Here is a 21,754-nt window from a genome sequence, read left to right as displayed (position 1 = left end):
CTCTCTCTCTCTCTCTCTCTGAAAAGACACCCCATAACCAGGTCGAGTGACTAATTATCAGACAGAGAGATCTTCAGCGTCACCACATCATGAAATGATATTATATATTTCACCATTCTTTCCAAAAGCATGACCAAAAGGTGAACATCATTTCAAAGACTCTTCTAATGAGGAAAATCCTTTCGAATCCCACTCGATCTTTTCCACTGATTTCAATCCCAATTAATCCGTCAGTTTATTACAACTTAATGAATCCTCCTTGAAGCAAGGTGTATTATTGTGTTTTACATAAAAAGACATTTTACAGAAAATGGTAGATTTTACTATAAACAAGTAAATAAAATGAGCCGAAGTTTCTTCGGCGCAATCCATTTTTCTGTACAGCTGTTAAAGCGTATAATCAAGGCCATCGAAAACAGATCTATCTTTCGGTGGTCTCGATATAACGCTGTAAGAGCTGCGGCCCATGAAACTTTAACCACAGGCCGGTGGTGGCTTATCTTACATCGTTGCCAGAAGCATGATTATGGCTAACTTTAACCTTAAATAAAATTTTTAAAAACTACTGAGGCTAGAGGGCTGCAGTTTGGTATGTTTGATGGTTGGAGGGTGGATGATCAACATGCCAATTTGCAGCCCTCTAGCCTCCGTAGTTTTTAAGATCTGAGGTGGACAGAAAATACGGACAAAAAAAAGTGCGGACGGACAGACAAAGCCGGCACAATAGTTTTCTTTTACAAAAAAAACTAAAGGTTACTTTTGCCGAAAAACAAGACTAATTTCACTGCTTCGTTAGTCCACATATTTATTTACTGAAAGTATTTATAAATTCCACCATTGTCCATTAGTTCATGATCTAAATTTAGGATAAATAAACAATAAACTGAACTTCCACAAGGCTCATAAATTTATTTATTAATGTATTTATAAATTCGCTGCAAAAATATAAACGGCAATAACTTGACATGTGCCCTTGTCAATCGTTTAAATGTTGAAATGATAATATACCTTTTTTCTTTTGTCCAGCTTGAAAACAATGCTTCGTGTCATATATACTGAGCGAATTAAAAGGAGAAGGGACGAAAAATGTTCAGGTATTCTTTTTTAGCAGCCGGAATGAATATGACATTTCCACATTTGCGAGTAAATGTTTCAAGACTGAGTTTCTGATGCCATGTATTTCGAATATCATCCGTTTAATAGTCGTGTATGCATGTATGTGTATGTATATATACATATGTATGTATATATTTATATTTTATTTTATGTTATATATATATATATATATATATATATATATATATATATATATATATATATATATAATAATATGTGTGACTGTGTTTATAAACACATTATATATATACATATATATACAGTATGTATATCCTTCTTTGCTAGATGTAATCGGCCACTCTGGTCGTCATGGCTGAGCAGTGCAACGCCCGGCAACTTTTGCTTGGTCCGTGCATCACGCCTACCTCACAGCTCATCAGTCCACCCAGCCGTAAAGGGTACGATCTCCTGATGGAATAAAAACAGAAATGGTGATGGGGTAGCATCCCATCCTAAAGCCTTGTCGAGAAATCAGAAGGCTGTACGTCATTGTCTATGAATCGTAAACAACGAGGAATTGGGTAGGAAGTAGAAAAGAGGGGAAGGGGAGAAAAGGAGGAGGGCGAGGAGGATGGGAGGAGGAGGAGAAAGAATAGGGAAAAAAGAAGAAGAAGAGAAGAAGGAGGGCGAGGAGGAAAAAGGAGGAGGAAGAGCAGGAGAAGGTGATCGAGGGAAGAGATGGAAAAGAAAAATGAGGAGAAGAGAAGGAAAAGGAGAAAGAGGACTAGGAAGAGAAGGAAAAGAAAGAACGAAAGGAAGAAGAAGAAGAAGAAGAAGAAGAAGAAGAAGAAGAAGAAGAAGAAGAAGAAGAAGAAAAGGAAAAAGGAGGGAGAAGAAAAAGAAGATAAGAAGAAGGAAAGCAAAAAAGAAGAAACTCAATGAAAGAGAGCAAAGGCAGAAGAAGCATCACCCTCCCCTATGAGAGAGAGAGAGAGAGAGAGAGAGAGAGAGAGAGAGAGAGAGAGAGAGAGAGAGAGAGAGAGAAAAATTCGGCGTCATGAATCCCGGAGATCTTGCCAAATAATGCATGGCCCTCCTTGGCCGGATCCTTGCCAGCAACTATTATGGCCGTTCCGTGAATCTAATTTCTGCCGGAGGACCATTAAAGGGCACATAAAAGTGGCCCCGTCACAGGCGTCGGGATTTACTTAGACAATGTGGCCCTACGCGAGGACATTTTAAATGGGCCATCTTTCAGACATTTCGAGAGCGTTCGGCTATGACGAATTTCTTTCCCTCTTAGTTATTTTATTTATCTATTTTTTTTTTTTTACTTTTGTTTGCAAAGGAACGAAGGAGGACTTGCTTTCTTTAAAACGGAGATAGATGCTATTTTTAGTTTTCTGTAAAGGAAACTATTGTGCCGGCTTTGTATGTCCGTCCGCACTTTATTCTGTCCGCACTTTTTCTGTCCGCCCTCAGATCTTAAAACTACTGAGGCTAAAGGACTGCAAATTGGTATGTTGATCATCAACCTTCCAATCATCAAACATACCAAAATTGCAGCCATCTAGCCTCAGTAGTTTTTATTTATCTAATAAAGTTAGCCATACTCGTGCATCTAGCAACGAGATAGGCTAGCCACCACCGGGCCGTGGTTAAAGTTTCATGGGTCGCGATTCATGCAGCATTATACCGAGACTACCGAAAGATAGATCTATTTCCCGGTGGCCTTGATTATACGCTGTAGCGGCTGTTCAGAAACTCGATTGCGCCGAAGAAACTTCGGTGCATTTTTACTTGTTTTTTAACTGGATTGATACTGTTTTTTTTCAGACCGGCATCTTTTTTCTATAGACTGGAATGTTTTTTTTTTTATTGAACGAGGCTTCTATTTTTAAAGAGAGATGAAAAGGGCGTTTTGTTTTGCACAGGTTTCTTTATTTTTGAAGACTGAGACGAGGTTCTTTAAAGAGATTGAAAAAGAATTCTTTAATCTCTAACTGAAAAAGAATTCTTTAATTTCTAAGAGATAAAACGAGCTTCTTTCATTTAAGACACTGGAAGAGGCTTTTTTTTTGACAGACTGGACAGAAATTCTTCTATTTAAGAGACGGAAATGGACGTCTTTTTTATGAGAGATTGAAAAAGGCTTCTTTTATTTAAAAGACTGAAAAGAAATTCTTTTATTCAAGAGATGGAAAAGGGACTTTTTTTCAAGTGATTGAAACAGGCTTCTTTTCTCTGAGAGATTTAAACGAATTCTTTTATTCAAGAGACGGAAAAGGGACTCTTTTTAGAGATTGAAACAGGACTCTTTTATTTGAGAAACTTAAACAAGAACTGCTTTTATTTAAGAGAAGGAAAAGGGACTCTTTTAAAAGATTTGAAACAGGCATCTTTTATTTAAAAGATGAAAAGGGATTTTTTTTTAGTAATTTAAACTGGCTTCATTTATTTAAGAGACTTAAAAGAATTTCTTTTATTTAAGAGACGGAAATGGATTCTTTTCTTAAAGAGTTTGAAACAGGCTTCTTTAACTTCAGAGATTTCAAAGAAAAATCTTTTATTTAAGAGAGAAAAGGGAGCTTTTTATGAGAGACTAAAAAGGCTTATTTTTACTTACGAGAGATTGAAAAGAAATTCTTTAATTTAAGAGACGGAAAAAGGATCCTTTTTTTTAAGAGGCTGAAGCACGCTTCTTTTGTCATTTAAGAGACTGGGATACGCTTCTTTTATATCATTTAAGGGACTGAAAAGGAATTTTCTGAAGGGACTGGAAATAGTCATGATATCTAAGAAACTTTGGTGAACTTCCTTTGTTTAAAAGACTAAACGATGGCCTTTGATTAACGACACTGAAACGAGTTTTGTCTTTATTGCTGATTGAACCTGAGATGGGTATTTGTTTCGAGTAGAGCGATCTTTATTTTTTCTAATATAGGCCCTTTTAATAATTCATGGAATACAGAGGATAAATGTAGAACTGTAAGATATATATGTATGTGTATATGTATATATATATATATATATATATATTGTATATATATATATATATATATATATATATATATATATATATATATATATATATATATATATATTGTCAAGGATATACATCCCTCCTCCTGTAGATTTGGGTGCATTATTGATTTTGAAATAGTCTGCTATTCATTTGACTGTCGGGCCAGGAAAATTGACGGGCGACAGACGGAAACAAGCATAGTTTGAACTAGATCAGGGCTGTTAGTACCAGTGTGTAGCAGTGTGGGGACACCGCCCCCCATCGGCTGATCTTGGGAAACAATAGGCTCCCTTTTTCACACCCATCACGCGATGGGAAGCATTTAGGTATGGGGAGGTCAAATAGGCCTATTAAAGCTTAGCCAGGTAGGATTTTAATCTTGCAGCACCTAATTCTAAGTATGCTTTTCCTCTGCCTCTTTGCTGGTTCTCTTGACATATTTGCAGGGATGTCGGACTAACGCTGAGGTCCAACAAGACGCAGCTGGCTCTGGGAAGACAGAAGCTTTCTCATCTCAGAACTGGGCGGATCTATCGCCCTATTCTCCGTTACGCTGGTTGAACTACCATCGACGGACAGCCGAGAAAGGTTTGTCCATCGCAAATAGTCAGTAAACCAGCCCTTCCCCTTTACTTAAACTCCTTAAAATTCCATTTCTTTAAACTTTAACTCCTTCCTCCACAAAGCAATCCTCCTTTGCAAGAGTCCTGCTAGACCTCCCATATCTCGCCATTGATGTGCCTTGAATTTAAGTAAAGATCCCGTGTAAGTATCAATTATCCCTCCCCCAGTGCAATTTAAGGGCAAATTTAGGCTAAGCAATGCCAGTGTTAAATTTACTTTTGTGTGAGTGCGATCACGTGTTCATTGTTAGAGCCCACGCAGCTATGATTCCCATATTGTGCCTACGTGATTTCATCCTAATTATCTGCTGGGCTGTAGTGGTTAATATTTAATTGTGTAAGTATCCCCATTTATAAGGGGGATTCCATTTCCTTCTGTGGGCCTCCATTGTTAATCTAGGGACCTCTCTTTCAGGAGAGACAAGTTGGCCTATCGCACTCCGTGCCCCCATTATTTAGCCTGCCAACCCAAAATCCTGAATATTCCTGTTCGCAGTCGATACCAAGTCCGTTGTGGCCGGAAAATGTTTATATGAATTATTCTCCCCATCCTGGAGTTCCATCATTTGCATCATCTGAGACTATTTCGTGTAATCAGGCATGACTAACTATTATTATTATCATTGGATTAATTGTATTGCGTTGGCCCCTCATTAATCAGATTGCTTGTTGCCAATCATTACATTATTGTTCCATGTATCCAATTAATGAGTCTGCCCCCTCAGTTATCCTATTGTTTTGTTGTCTCCGTGTTTCCTTGCTAAATCTATGTAAATAAACTCCTGTAAATTTGTAAAGAATTCTAATTCCCAAATGGTGGCCTCTCATTCACTTGTAATCCAGGGAAAATCTGAGGTAAGTTTTCAAATAACTTTTCCTTTTGCTCATAAGCTGGGCTTTCTTGGTTTCGTGCAGCATCAAGATAAACCTTGTTTCAATTTCTCCTAACCAAGACGTCCAGTTTATGACAAATATATATATATATATATATATATATATATATATATATATATATATATATATATATATATACATATATATATATATATATATATATATGTATGTATATATGAACTGTATAAATATATATACATAGATGTGTGTATATATATATATATATATATATATATATATATATATATATATATATATTGTTTGTTATACAGTTCAATCTCTCTCTCTCTCTCTCTCTCTGTACCACTTTTAATTTTTATTCCCTATGAATATCAGAATTAATTAATCCAACATATGGGGTTATAGAATGGCTTGAGGATATGTACGAATATCGTAGTTTTCATTTCTTTACATAGGATCTAGGCAGCAAAAAAAAAAAAAACTTTATTATTTACGAAAACGGTCGAAAATCCATATAACGAGGAGTTCCTCACTATTGTACACTAGTTGCCATGACAACCAATGTTTATTTACATCGAGTCTCTCTAAAAGCAACCTGCTTAGCTTCAGGTTAAATAAATACCAAATAAAACGTTATATAAGAGGGTAACACTGAGTTCCTGTATGCAAAATGTAGAGATTTATATTTTACATCAATTCCATCAATATATATATTCAAAATCTTCTTATCTATTCGAAAAATTCCTTCCGAAATTGACTTCCAGGTAATTAATGAAACAATACCACACGCAGTAAAGATAGTAAACAAAACAACCACCAATCACCACTCTAGTTGATGACATCATCGACAGCCAATAACAGTCAAGAATAATTCCCGCCAAAACGTCGCTACTTGTGCGGTACCTCGAACTGCATTGCTGTTTGAAAGCCCACAAAATCTCGTCTTTTCCGTCGCAAAATTGAAGAAATTTCGACTTGCAGTTTTTTTTTTTTTTTGTCAGGTTTTTAGACAGAATACTTCATTAAAAACAGGTCATATCTCGTTTATTTTAAGTTGATAATTTATTTAACTGTTGGAAATTCCTCGTTAGGCGAGTCGGTAGAGTTGTGGGCTAGCACTCGCTAGGCCCGAGTTCGAGCCTCCGGCCGGCTAATGAAGAATTACAGGAATTTATTTCTGGTGATAGAAATTCATTTCTCGCTATAATGTGGTTCGGATTCACAATAAGCTGTAGGTCCCGTTGCTAAGTAACCAATTGGTTCTTAGCCACGTCAAAATAAGTCTAATCCTTCAGGCCAGCTCTCTCAGGAGAGATGTTAATCAGCTCAGTGGTCTGGTTAAACTAAGGTATACTTAACTTATTTAACTGCTGGAAAATAATCAACTTTTAATTTAGCATCTCGTCTTTAATCACTAGTGAATTCGAAAAAATGCAGAACAGAGAGAGAGAGAGAGAGAGAGAGAGAGAGAATTATCATTTCCCTGCCCCTCATTAAAAAAAAAAATATTTCATCCTCAGTGAATGCCGTTATAGTTATTCGAACATCACGGTTGAAATTAAACCGTAATTTTAATACGTTAAAGGTATATTACATTCTCCTTATATATATATATATATATATATATATATATATATATATATATATATATATATATATATATATATATATATATATATAGATATTATATTAACATATGTGTCTAAATAATTTCCTTTGGGTGCATCAATAAATTTTTTTGCAACAATCTTCGTATCGTCGGAGTTTTTTCCGATGCACGAGTCAGTTTTGGTGTGAAAATCCTTAAACTTAATCATTTATTTTTGCTTGTTTATCATTTCGCTCACTTTTCCAGGACAATTGGATTTACAGGCTTATTATTTAATTCTGTAGACGGAAAAATACATCAGCGACCTTCAAAACCTGAGCAGATATTGGTCGAGAGATTAAAGGAGGAACCATTTTCTATGTAATTAAATAAATATTCAAATTACAATACGCAGAAAGGTAAGAGCATTTATATAAAAACTGTGTTCTGAAACGTACAGAAATTATTACGCATGAAATGAGTGCATTATAATAATAACACATCTACTTATGATCATATATAAAGTACGAATACCTATTCAGGTATATATATGCACAAAAATAATTGAGGTGTGTATATAACATAAATGTGAACACACGTAACAGATACCAGACACTCGTATTCGTGCGTAGCCTCAGGGACGTTACCTCTGGTCTTCTTCCCAGGGGTCTTCTTCCCCTGAGGGGTCAAGGCGTGCCCCGGGTTTGGGAGACCGCTGTCTGTCTGTCTGTCTGTCTGTCTAACTGACCCTCGTTCGCTCGCCTATTGGAAGACCGCCGCCTATCTGATATTCATTCCCTGGCGTATTCCTCCCCTACTCGAGTCGAGTACGTGATCGACTCCTGCTGAAGACTTACAATCGGTTTCTGAGTGTTGATGCTTAAAGCTTCGGCTGCCAAAGGCGGCAATAGTAGCTGTTTGTTCCTCTTATATATATATATATATATATATATATATATATATATATATATATATATATATATATATATATATATATATATATATATGTGGCCTATTTAGTGCCTTCGATCAGCTGCAGGAGCAATGGCTGCCTGTCGTGGGCATCTGTAAATTATTGTGTGTGGACCCTTGGTTTCATGGGCCTCCGAAGGGTTTTGCTGTTCTTTGTTTAAGTTGGCTTTATGCCAGCTGGGCTCTTGCTTTTGGGCAGCCTTTCAGGTTCGTTTTAGCGTGCCCGATGTAGATATCGCTTTGAAATTAACACATCATCCCTGGGCACGTGAATTTTACTGTATTCATGCACATCTCCTTCGGCCCTCCAGGAGCGGTGCTGCTTTTCACTATTGAGGCTGACGAAGAAATATTTGCCCTAGAAGGAGGAGGAGGAGAAATATTTCGCTCTAAAATGAGACGAAATATTTAGCGGGATAACAAGCAGGCTAAGAAAAATATTTCGCGTCTATAGGAAGAAATATTTCGGCCTAGAAGCAGAGGGAGAAATATTTGACGGAACTAAAAGGAAGAGAAATGTTTCGCGGCAAGAGTAAAAGAAACATTTAGCTGGACAAAATTCAGGCAAGGAAATATTTTGCGCCAGAGGAGGAAGAGGGGAAAATATTTCGCTAGACCAAAAGCGCGCGAAAAAATACTTCGCGCCAGAAAGTAGAGAGGAGAATGTTTCCCACCAGAAGCATTGGTTTCATGGACTCTCAAAACGCACGGACGAGACTCAGCGAAAGCTATTCAGGGGGAATATGTCATTACAAATCCCTGCATCGGATACTCCCCTACCAACTCCTACTCCCCCCCCCGCTCCCATCTCCGCTAGCTTTACAGCTGGTTGCCGAGGTGACAAACGATACACATCTCCCTGGAAACCCGCCGTAAAATACCCCTCAGGAAAATAAACCCCAGCAACTTCCTACCTCCCCACCCCTCCCCCCCCTCCCCGCGGCATTTTTCCCCAGTGGGTCTTTCCCCGCCCCCGCACCCCCACCACAACTCGTCACCTCACATATAGTTATGTCGGGGCTTTGACTTCGCCACTTCCGCTGTCGGAGATTTGCATATTTTGCATTTATGACCTGAGCTGAGGATGAAGACTCTGTTTTCCCGCCATTTCCTGTCGGCGAGAGAGAGAGAGAGAGAGAGAGAGAGAGAGAGAGAGAGAGAGAGAGGGAGTTATGGCTTCCTACTAATTTCTTTGTTAACAGGGAGATGGACACGGACGCTAATCAGATATGCATACCAGGAGAGAGAGAGGAGAGAGAGAGAGAGAGAGAGAGAGAGAGAGAGAGAGAGAGAGATAACCCATAATGTTCACAAGGAGAAAGAAAAATTATTATAGTTACCAGCTTTTTCTTACAAAAGTGCAGAGTTCAAGGAGAGAGAGAGAGAGAGAGAGAGAGAGAGAGAGAGAGAGAGAGAGAGAGAGAGAGAGAGAGAGAGAGAGAGAGAGCTGGGAATTGACGCCAGAATCACAATATCGAGAGAATATACGATTTATAAATGGTTTCACCCATCAGGTTAGGAATTACTCATGGTTTCATCCCGGTGGGGTGAGGATTCCTTATCAAATCCTCCGTTTTGAGAACATACATTTTACAAATTGATAATTACTCTCTCTCTCTCTCTCTCTGTTTTTCATACTTCCTTTTTGTCGTGTTACATTAAATGCAGTGTTTTCTGCAGCGTAATTAGTCTCTCTCTCTCTTTTTTTTTCTCTCTCTGCTTCTCCTTCAATCCACCCCAGCTGCGACTCACAGCAGTTGATTATAGCACCTTATTCACTGCAAACATCACATACTGGTCATCCAGTTTGAGGTAAACTTGTCACTATTGCATTATAGGCCAGAGAGAGAGAGAGAGAGAGAGAGAGAGAGAGAGAGAGAGAGAGAGAGAGAGAGAGAGCGGAGTTATGGCTTCCTACTAATTTCTTTGTTAACAGAAAGATGGACACGGACGCTAATCAGATATGCATACCAGGAAGTGGGAGAGAAAGAGAGAGAGGAGAGAGAGAGAGAGAGAGAGAGAGAGAGAGAGAGAGAGAGAGAACCCCATAAGGTTGCCAAAGAGAAAGAAAAATTATTATGGTTCCCAGCTCTTCTTTCAAGGAGAGAGAGAGTGAAGATTTCAGAGAGAGAGAGAGAGAGAGAGAGAGAGAGAGCTGGGAATTGACGCCAGAACCACAATATCGAGAGAATGACTTATAAATGGTTTCACCCCACACAGGTTAGGAATTACTCATGGTTTCACCCCAGTGGGGTGAAGATTCCTTATGAAATCTTCTCGTTTTCCGGGGCATATATTTTCGCTCTCTCTCTCTCTCTCTCTCTCTCTCTCTCTCTCTCTCTCTCTCTCTCTCTCTCTCTCTCTGCTTGAAATCCAACACGTGTAAGAAAAGCTGGGAACCATAATAATTTCTTTCTCTTTGGCAACCTTATGTGGTTCTCCCCCGCCCCTCTCTCTCTCTCTCTCTCTCTCTCTGCTTCTCCTTCAATCCACCCAGCTGCGACTCACAGCAGTTGATTATAGCACCTAATTCACTGCAAACGTCATACTGGTCATCCAGTTTGAACTAAACTTGTCACTATTGCGTTACAGGCAGTGAGAGAGAGAGAGAGAGAGAGAGAGAGAGAGAGAGAGACCCATCTGAATCTCATCCAGGCAAGCGTTTCTCATCAGATCTTGTCTGACAGAGGTAATTCAGCCACTCCGCAGGGCGCAGTTTTTTTGTTTTTACTTTTTTTTCTTTTAAATCCGAATTTACGTAACAACGCGCGTAAACTATGGCAACAGTTCATGACTGTTGATTCTAGAGTGTATTTTCTGCCTTTCGCCATAACAGGCGGGAAATTTGTCCGTATCCGTGCCCCCCTCGAGATACGATTCGCATAATTTTTGTAAAATAGATAAATCTTCCATAGGTATGTAATTCTTACTTCTTTATTTTGATTATTTTATCTAAAATTATAGTAAGAATGGGAGGTAAATTCGTTATATTGTTATATGAGAACTGACGCCTTTTAGCGAAGTCGAAGTCGTCATTCACCGCAAGGAATGGGACGCGCCGACTGTTGGCAGTGGACCTCTGTGGAGCGCGTGGTCGTTAAATTCTCATAGTTCGTAATTGAATTGAATCCGTACAGGGTGTGTGCGTGTGTGCGTTTGTTTGCGTGTGGACTTTGCGGTGAGCATTTTCATTACATTTATATGCATTCTGTCAAACACTGGACGGAGGAAAGGAATTTTTATTGGGGATTTAGTTCACGCGGCGGCTTCCGATATCCAAATTTCTTTTTGGCGAAAACTTGCGCCGTGTGGGCAGGAAGGACAGTCAACAGCTCTACGCCGGATTAAAAAATAAAAAAAGGTGGGGGGTAAAAAAAAAGTTTTGTGGGTCACTGGCGTAGTTCCCCCTCCCCCCAACAAATAAAGGATAAGGAAAACACGGTGCCTAAATTTTCTCGTTTTTCGTATACTTGTTTTTGGTTTTGTCTCTTTTGCGGTCTCGTGTTTACAGTCAGAATATGTATGCGCAATTTTGTTCGCCAATGGAACAGTGAACTCGGCTATCGCTTGCAGGCTTTCTTTTTTTTTTTTTAGTCAGTACTCACTGCATTTATTGAGTCGAAAGTATCTCTTGATTTTTTTTTTTTTGTCAGTGAACTATCTCTTCATTTTTTTATTTATTTATCTATTTGTTTATTTTGTTTATTTTAGCTGGGAACAATAAAACCAATCTTGCAAGTTATATGATCAAAGATTCTTACGTTTTCCAATTAGCTATCCCTTGCGTTTTATTTTGTCAGTCAAGTATTTATTGCATATAAACTCCTGAATGGTTTATCTCTAGTACTTATTTCTCTTTTATTCCTTAGGTCATCTATCTCTTCCAGTACTTCATTTGATAAATGAACTATCTATGGGGAGGGTGTGGGGGCTGTTATACAGAGACACCTCTATCTTTCACTTTTCTCAGGTCGAATATTTGTTGCGTTTTTATAACCCGACTATTTGTCGTATTTTTAATTTTCTGTAAAAGAAAACTATTGTGCCGGCTTTGTCTGTCCGTCGCACTTTTTCTCTCCGCCCTCAGATCTTAAAAACTACCGAGGCCAGGGCTGCAAATTGATATGTTGATCATCCACCCTCCAATCATCAAACATGCCAAATTGCAGCCCTCTAGTCTCAGTTGTTTTTATTTTAATTAAGGTAAAGGTCGCCATAATCGTGCTTCTGGCAACGTTATAGGATTTGCCACCGCCGGGCCGTGGTTAAAGTTTCATGGGCCGCGGCTCATACAGAATTATATCGAGACCACCGAAGATAGATCTATTTTCGATGGCCTTGATTTACACACTAGCGGCTGTACAGAAAACTTGATTGCGCCGAAGAAACTCGGCGCATCTTAACTTGTTAATTTCTGATCTAACTATTGCATGCCTTCTTTAATCTGATTCTCAGTTTCTTGCATATTCTGTTAATCGACTATCCCTTGGATTCATTTACTTATCCTAATTACTGATCTATTTATTTTTATTCACTTATGTATTTATTTATTTACTTATCTATTTAGATTTTCTTGTTTGCATTTTTTTTTTGCTAAAACCATATTGCTCGAATATTTAAGAAATATTACATACAGATATGAATCACAATTTGTAGTTTTCTGTAAAAGAAAACTATTGTGCCGGCTTTGTCTGTCCGTCCGCTTTTTTTCTCTCCGCCCTCAGATCTTAAAAACTACTGAGGCTAGAGGGCTGTAAATTGATATGTTGATCATCCACCTCAATCATCAAACATAACAAATTGCAGCCCTCTAGCCCCAGGGGTTTTTATTTTATTAAGGTTAAAGTTAACATAATCGCGCTTCTGGCAACGATATAGGATAGGCCACCACCGAGCCGTGGTTAAAGTTTCATGGGCCGCTGCTCATACAACATTATACAGAGGCCACTGAAAGATAGATCTATTTTTGGTGGGCTTGATTATACGTTGTAGCGGCTGTAAAGAAAACTCGATTGCGCTGAGGAAACTTCGGAGCATTTTTATTAATTTATTTATTTATTTATTTTTTTAATAAAAGATCTATGATTAAAATCATATATGGAAGTGCATTACACTCACTTTCTTATATTAAAGAAATAATTTTTGCCAGACACTTCGTAAATCTATTCTTAATAGACTAACAAAAATTTTAAAAGGAGGAAAGAGAAAAATAATAAATGAATAAATAAATCAATGAGTAAATAAAGAAAATAAACAAAATAAAAGAAAATAAACTAGTAAATAGCTTATAAATGCATAATTTAAGCTTTGTTTTGCATACGGCTTCTCTCTTTCTCACTTGAAAATGAAAACGATGCCGACTCTTGTTTATAAATTTAAAATAAACAGTTATGGGTTTAGTAAATTTAGCCGTAATACTCAGGATATACAGTGCATATATACAGTATATATATATATATATATATATATATATATATATATATATATATATATATATATATATATATATATATATATACAGAGAGGGGAGAAAGAGAGAGAGTGAAATAAATAATTATAAATATTTAAATATTTTAAGTATTACATAAACTATTGTTCAATAAATCATTGTTTGTAAGTGGTAAGTTGAATGTTTTATTTCTTTCTTCTATTATATTATTGTCCAACATTAAAAACCTTGAGAATGAACCCTTTCAGATATTTCCCAAAATTCAGACATTTTATAACATGAATTATAAAGCAAAATTTGATCATTATATAAAGTTTATAGTTTCTTCAGTTCATTTGGCCATTTCTGAAATTAAATTTTCCCCATTTATGAAATTTTCAAAGCCCGTAATTTCCTCCAGACTTCCTCTTCATCAATCACAGATCACGACTGAATTCCGGAAGATTTTAAACAAAATATAGCATCCACCTTATAATAATTCCCTTCTGTCCAGCAGATCGGGGCTTTAATCTAGTTGGTATTTGGCGCCGGAGCGACAAATTCTGAATCCGGAATTTGTTTCGGATTAGGCAACAACCGATACCTGGAAGCGAACATATATTTCCCCGATTCGGAACCTCATTTCGTGACTCTGTCCGCCTAATTAACATCACGCGTTCTGACTTCAATTAGTTGTCCGTCACTCGCGTTCGTTCGCTGGTCGACACACGGGGAGGGCCTCTATTTTGGCAGGCTTCTAAATTTTTTTTTTTAATATCATTCCCCTTCTTATTCTATGGTAGCACAAGGATGGGTGTCTTAGGTAAATTCAATCTGGCGTCCTATATTTTGTTATTTTCTAAAATAATGTTCTTATTTTAGTTGTGTAGAACTGTAATGAGGAGTGTATGTGTGTATTTCTGTTAAGCTCCTAAATTATTTTTTTTTTTTCTTGTTATTCTATAGTACCCTAACGCAGGGTGTCTTAGGTAAAATCAGTATGGTGTCCTACATGTTGTATATATTCTGTAGAACTGTAATGAGGGGCGGCCTGTATCTTGTTAAGCTTCTGAAATAATTTTTCATATTACTCTCCTTCTTATTCTATAATACTTGAATACAGGGTGTCTCAGCTAAAATCATTTTGGTACCCTACATTTTGTTCTTGTAAAAACTCTTTTTCTTTGTTAAGCTTCTAAAATTATTTGTTTTATTATTATTCTCCTTCTTATTCTATAGTACTCAGACGCAGGGTGTCTTAAGTAAAATCAATATGTTTTCCTACATTTCTGAGTATTCTAAGTGAAAAAACTCTTTTATTTTGTAGAGCTGTAATGAAGGGTGGGTATTCGAATTAATCTTCTATAATATTTTTTTAATGTTATTCTCCTTCTTATTCTATGGTAGCCTAATGAAGGGGTGTCTTAGGTAGATTCAGTCTGGTGTTTTATATTTTGTTAATCTTTTCTCATTCTGTGGAACAATAACGAGGGTGGATGCCCATGTTAAGCTTGTATAATAATTTTTATGTTATTCTCCTTACTCTATAGTACTTGAACGAAAGTATCTAAGGTAACTTCAGAATGATGCCTTATATTTTTGTTAATCTTCCTAAAATAAAACTTTTTTATACTGTAAAACTTTGATGAGAGATGCGTGGCCAGGGTATGGATTCTATTTGGTATCCTTCATTTTGTTTATCTTCTAAAACAGAAAAAGATTATATTATTTTTCCAACAAGCTGCCTACGGTAATTGTAATATGGCAGCCACGTACATTTAGTCAGTCTATAAATTCTCCTTAGCTGCTTTCCTATTATAGCTGCCTAAGGCTGCTGTGTAGTTTTAGATTAAATGGCGTTTTGTATTCGGTTTGCCTTTTAAAAAAAAAGAACGTTAAATATATTCTATGATAATTCATAATTCCACGAAGGCTGTCTGATGTAATTTTCAATATGGGTGTCTGATGCAATTTTTTCTATCTGATGTAATTTTCATTATGGCTGCTTGTGTAATTCTCAATATGGTTGTCTGATGTAATTTTCAATATGGCTATCTGATGTAATTTTCATTATGGCTGCCTTGTGTAATTCTCAATATGGTTGTCTAAAGTAATTCTTAATATGGCTGCCTGGTGTGATTTTCATTATGGCTGTCTGATGTAATTTCAATATGGCTGCCTGGTGTAATTTCCAATATGGCTGTCTGATGTAATTTTCAATATGGCTGCCTGATGTAATTTTCAAATATGGCTGTCTGATGTAATTTTCAAATATGGCCGTCTGATGTAATTTTCAATATTGCTGTCTGATGTAATTTTCAATATGGATGTAATTTTTAATATGGCTGCCTGATGTAATTTTTAATATGGCTGCCTGATGTAATTTTTTAATATGGCTGCCTGATGTAATTTTCAAATATGGCTGTCTGATGTAATTTTCAATATGGCCGTCTGATGTAATTTTCAATATTGCTGTCTGATGTAATTTTTAATATGGCTGCCTGATGTAATTTTCAAATATGGCTGCCTGATGTAATTTTCAAATATGGCTGCCTGATGTAATTTTCAAATATGGCTGTCTGATGTAATTTTCAATATGGCTGTCTGATGTAATTTTCAATATGGCTGCCTGATGTAATTTTCAATATGGCTGCCTGATGTAATTTTCAATATGGCTGTCTGATGTAATTTTCAATATGGCTGCCTGATGCAATTTTCAATATGGCTGTTTGGTGTAATTTTCAATATGGCGTCTTACGGTCTGTCTAACCACCTAGAATAACTGAACAAAAAGCCATGGCGCAGATTCAGTATGGATTCCTGTTTCCCTAATCTTCTAAAAAGACTATTCACTTTGTTCCTGTTTAGTAATGCAAAGAAATTTACTTGAGGTCAATTCAGTACAGAGTCCCATGTTTATCACCCTACCTAAAAATGTCCTCTAGCAATGCGCTTGTTAAATACTCCTTTATTTGCTTGTTTTTCTAGAATAAAATACCGAAGGCTAACTAATATAACTCTAATATGGTTTCCTACATTTTTGTAGTACGCTAAAAAATAATCATTTGTAGTTGCTTGTTCCGTCATAACATTCCTAAGGTGATCTTAGGCGACTTCTAAATGACATCTTATGATTCCCTAATTATTTTGAAAAACTTCCTTTTTCATATAAAAAGATCACCCAAAGGCTGCTGCTTGGTTTATATTAATGCTGGAGGCCTACTTTCCTTGAAGTCTGAAAATCTCTTATTTTAATTTTTATTTATTTTAATCATTATCATTATTATTATTCAGAAGATCAACCTATTCCTATGGAAAAGCCCTCAGGGCCATTGACTTGAAATTTAAGCTTCCAAAGAATATTATGGTGTTCATTTGAAAGAAGTCACAGAAGGTAAAAAGGAAATACAGAAAGAAGAGATCAATTTTCAGAAAAGAAAAAAACAAATTCACAAATTAATAAATAAATAGACGAGAATGTAAGTAAATCATAAAATACAAGGAGAATTGCTTTAGGTAGTAATGCATTGCATCTTCTTGAACTTTTGAAGTTCCAATTTGACAACATCACAACTAAGGCTGTGAAATATGCACTCGGAATGAAATCAACGTTGCACTAATCACATAAAAATCTCTCCGATATATCTAGACACAGATGCAATGAAGGCTTTCTGCTATACGTTCAAAACAGGGTCCTCTAGTTTCTGTCCTCTACATTTCCTATACGTTCCCTTTAAAATGCGATTATATGCTACACGCTTTATCGTGCGTATTCACTGTTGCTTTCTATTTCACTTACGCAAAATAACCTTTTCCATTTCACCCTTGTCAGTGATGATAAAACGACTACTATCTTGTGTCGATTCAATGCGGCGCCCTATTTTATCAACACAAAACACTTTTCCGTTTCATCTTCATCTATGATGGTTCGATATTATCTGGGTTGATTCAATATGGCGTCCTGTTTCGTCAAACTAAAAAACTAAAAGCATTTTTTCGTTTAATGCAAGAACTGTCAGGTATAAGTCCAATATGGCGCCTTATTTGTCAACAAATAAGCCCACTACAATTTCAACTTCATCTACGATGAAAATGATGAAGATGAACTATCTATTGTAAGTACAGCAACTGTGGTAAATTCTGTATTTATTTGGATTTATCATTTCACCTTTTACTTCTATCTGTTCACTCATCGAGGAAAATCGACGAGTGTTCTAACAATTTTCCCATATTCAAATAGTCATCTAGAAACAGATTTTTAGTTTTCTGTAAAAAAAACTATTGTGCCGGCTTTGTCTGTCTGTCCGCACTTTTTCTGTCCGCCCCATTTCTTAAAAACTACTGGGACTAGAGGGGTGTAAATTGGTATTTTGATCATCCACCCTCCAATCATAAAACATACCAAAATGCAGCCCTCTAGCCTCAGTAGTTTTTATTTTATTTAAGGATAAAGTTAGCCATAATCGTGCTTCTGGCAAAGATATAGGCCAGGCCACCACCGGGCCGTGGGCAAAAGTTTCATGGGCCACGGCTCGCAGCATTCTACCGAGACCACTGAAAGATAGATCTATGTTCGGTGGCCTTGATTATATGTTGTACATAAAACTCGACTGCGCCGAAGAAACTTGGGCGCATTTTTTTTACTTGTTTCCTACTGTTATGAAATTACAACGAATGCCGTCTGATGAAGGTGTTATTTTGAGCATATTGTCGGAAACTAGATTTTTCAGTAGGGCGTCAGCATATTAACTCTTATCTTCATCATTTTCCCCGTGGCATGGTCATGAGTAATGGAAATAAATAACTAGTTATATTATCAAATTCATAAAAATATTAATAATTTTCATATGAATTTACAAAAAGTATCTCTCTCTCTCTCTCTCTCTCTCTCTCTCTCTCTCTCTCTCTCTCTCTCTCTCTCTCTCTTTATATTATAAATTTATATATATATATATACATATATATATATATATATATATATATATATATATATATATATATATATACACAGTAAACATGTGATTTTTATATATACAAATATGAGAGACACAAATATCATTCAATATCAATACTCTTATCAATTATAAATGCAGAATTGGATATAGAACATTATTTGTGGCTTGATATTTAATGAATGCATTTATGCATACATACATACATACACATATACATATATATATATATACATACATATATATGTGTGTTTATATATAACATATATATGTTTATATATACATATATGTATATATATAAAAACACACACACACATATATATACACACATATATATATATATATATATATATATATATATATATATATATATATATATATATATATATATATATATATATATCCCCACAAACATGAAAATAACGAAATAACGAGAACACCTACCAACCCTTTTAGATAAATATTCCCCAATAACACGCGAAAAGAATCCAACGTATTTATATGAAGCTACAGATATTGACAGATCCACCTCAGCCCCCCAATAATGAACGTTTTAACCAAAAAACTCCAAACGTTACTTTAAAAGTAATTCATTTCGATGAAAGTTAATATAACGTTTACCTGCGATTCCTGTCATTTATTAGAAATGTTTCGTATTTCGGTATTTCCAGAGCAAATCATTTCTCATGTAAATATTATCACAGGTGTTTATTGTCGCCCTTTCTTCGTGTGGGCGACGGAAGGGACGTGACAGATATTATGAATAAATAAATATCATTTCGTTTTCGTGTTTTTTTTTGTGTGTTTATAGGGAAAGGGTTTTCAGATTGATTGGCAGATATGATATTCTTTAGAAAGCGGAAGGTTTATTTGTAGCATGTGCCCTCGTATTTACGTACCTATGTATATAATTCTGTATGTTTTATTATGTATGCAACTGTCATAATGACCTCATTCAAAAGTGTGGTTATTACAAATATACGTATATATAGTAAAACAATGGCAAGTATATTATATGCATATATATATATGTATGTATGTATGTATGTATATGCATATATATTTATATATATACATACATATATATATATAATTTGTTTATATTATTTATTTTTCAATTAATCTATTTATGAAAGTGTGTATGCGTGTTTGTGTATTAGAATAAGCTACATTATTTTAAGAATTTTGACAATACGTAATATTATTTTGCAAATCTTTTCCCTTTCACAAATATTATATCCTCACTGCCACGCCAGTAATAGACCAGCCATATTAGTCATAACATAATTTTCTTTATCGTAAGATATTCTTCATTAGTTGAATATTCTTCATTACTGAAATAATCGTCTCCTCGTTGCAACACAGATCATAAAAAATACAAATTCTAATCGTAATATAATGTTAATCTGACATGATGCTTTACGACTTTAAAATTATTAATTGCTGGACAAATATCTACTTCCTGAGGCGCAAGATCAACAATAGACGAATCATAATATTTCTGAAAAAAATTCATTTCACGATCTGGCAAAATTTACTTTATCCTTATGAGTCAAAACAAAGGTAAGGCATTTCTTCATTGCGATGCGAAATATATATAATCGATCAGTCAGTCATTGAAAACGGTTTGTTTGCAATTTTTACTTTAATAATTTTGCAAATTCCCTAACACGGAAAATTATTATAATTTTCTTTCCCTTTACAGTCACCGGGACGCTGTCACATGAGATGGAGAACTAAGTCGCAACAGTTGGCTGGCTGGCGTTCTGAGGTCCACACCAGACCTCTGGAAGCTTAAAGAACTTGCAAGACGACTTGTTCGCCCTGCCTTTGGGTGAGACCCAGTACCGGCACAAGACTGGTCTAATTTAAACGTTTGTTGTAAAAACATTGTAAAAACATTTCACTAGCACCGGCAGTTAATATATTTCTTCACAATGGTAATGTTTTGATGAACCTTAAATGAGTTAATGGAACAGACTGTATCTCTGTATCAGTTACATTTAGTTTTATATTTAGTTTATATATATATATATATATATATATATATATATATATATATATATATATATATATATATATATATATATATATATATATATATATACGACAGAGTACCAAGTACTTTTGTGAAATTAACTCAGCTTTGTGCCCCTGAAGATGTAATTACGCGAAAGTACTTGGTAGGCTACTCTGTTGTTCCTTTTTAATCTTACATTATGACTTTGACTGTCATATATATATATATATATATATATATATATATATATATATATATATATATATATATATATATATATATATATATATATATATATATATATATATATATATATATTATATATATATATATATATATATATATATAATTATATATATACAAACATACATATAATATGTATAATATTATATATATATATATGCATGTATGTATGTATGTCTGCAGGGGCTTTGAACGTATGTGTGTATGGCATTAAAAAGCTATTGAAAACCATGTCTCAAAATTATTGGTGCTCTAAATGAGTCTGGCATTCGCAAAGAGAACGAAAACAGAAAAAATAATTTTATGACATTTTAGTTTTCTGTAAAAGAAAACTGATGTGCCGGCTTTGTCTGCCCGTCGGGACTTTTTCTGCCCGCCCTCAGATCTCTTAAAAACTACTGAGGCTAGAGGGCTGCAAATTGGTATGTTGATCATCCACCATCCAATCATCAAACATACTAAATTGCAGCCCTCTAGTCTTAGTAATTTTTATTTCATTTAAGGTTAAAGTAACCCTTTATGGTGCCTCTAGCAACGATATAGGACAGGCCACCACCGGGCCATGGTTAAAGTATCATGGGCCGCAGCTCACAAGGCATTATACCGAGACCACCATAAGATAGATCTATTTTCTGTGGCCTTGATTATACGCTGTACAGAAAACTCAATTGCGCCGGAAAACTTCGGCGCATTTTTTACCCGTTTAATAAGGAAAATAAATAACAAGTGTCTGAAGGCGACACAAGAAAACCCAAAATACAAATCAGTTTTTCTCAAAAGGAGAGAGAGAGAGAGAGAGAGAGAGAGAGAGAGAGAGAGACCAACAGCAGCAGGAAAAGAGAGACCATCCGATCAGCTGTTGCTGCCGAGACGAGAATAAAGAGATGTCGGGAGAGAGGAATATGGAAAAGGGAAGGGAGAGAGATGGAGGAAAAAGGGACCAGAAGGATGCGTGCGGGGGAGGAGGGATATTTATCTCCTCTCTCTCTCTC

This window comes from Macrobrachium rosenbergii, chromosome 46 (assembly GCF_040412425.1).
Source record: "Macrobrachium rosenbergii isolate ZJJX-2024 chromosome 46, ASM4041242v1, whole genome shotgun sequence".
NCBI lineage: Eukaryota > Metazoa > Arthropoda > Malacostraca > Decapoda > Palaemonidae > Macrobrachium > Macrobrachium rosenbergii.
The sequence above is the reverse complement of the archived record's forward strand: the minus strand, read 5'-3'. Positions refer to the sequence as shown.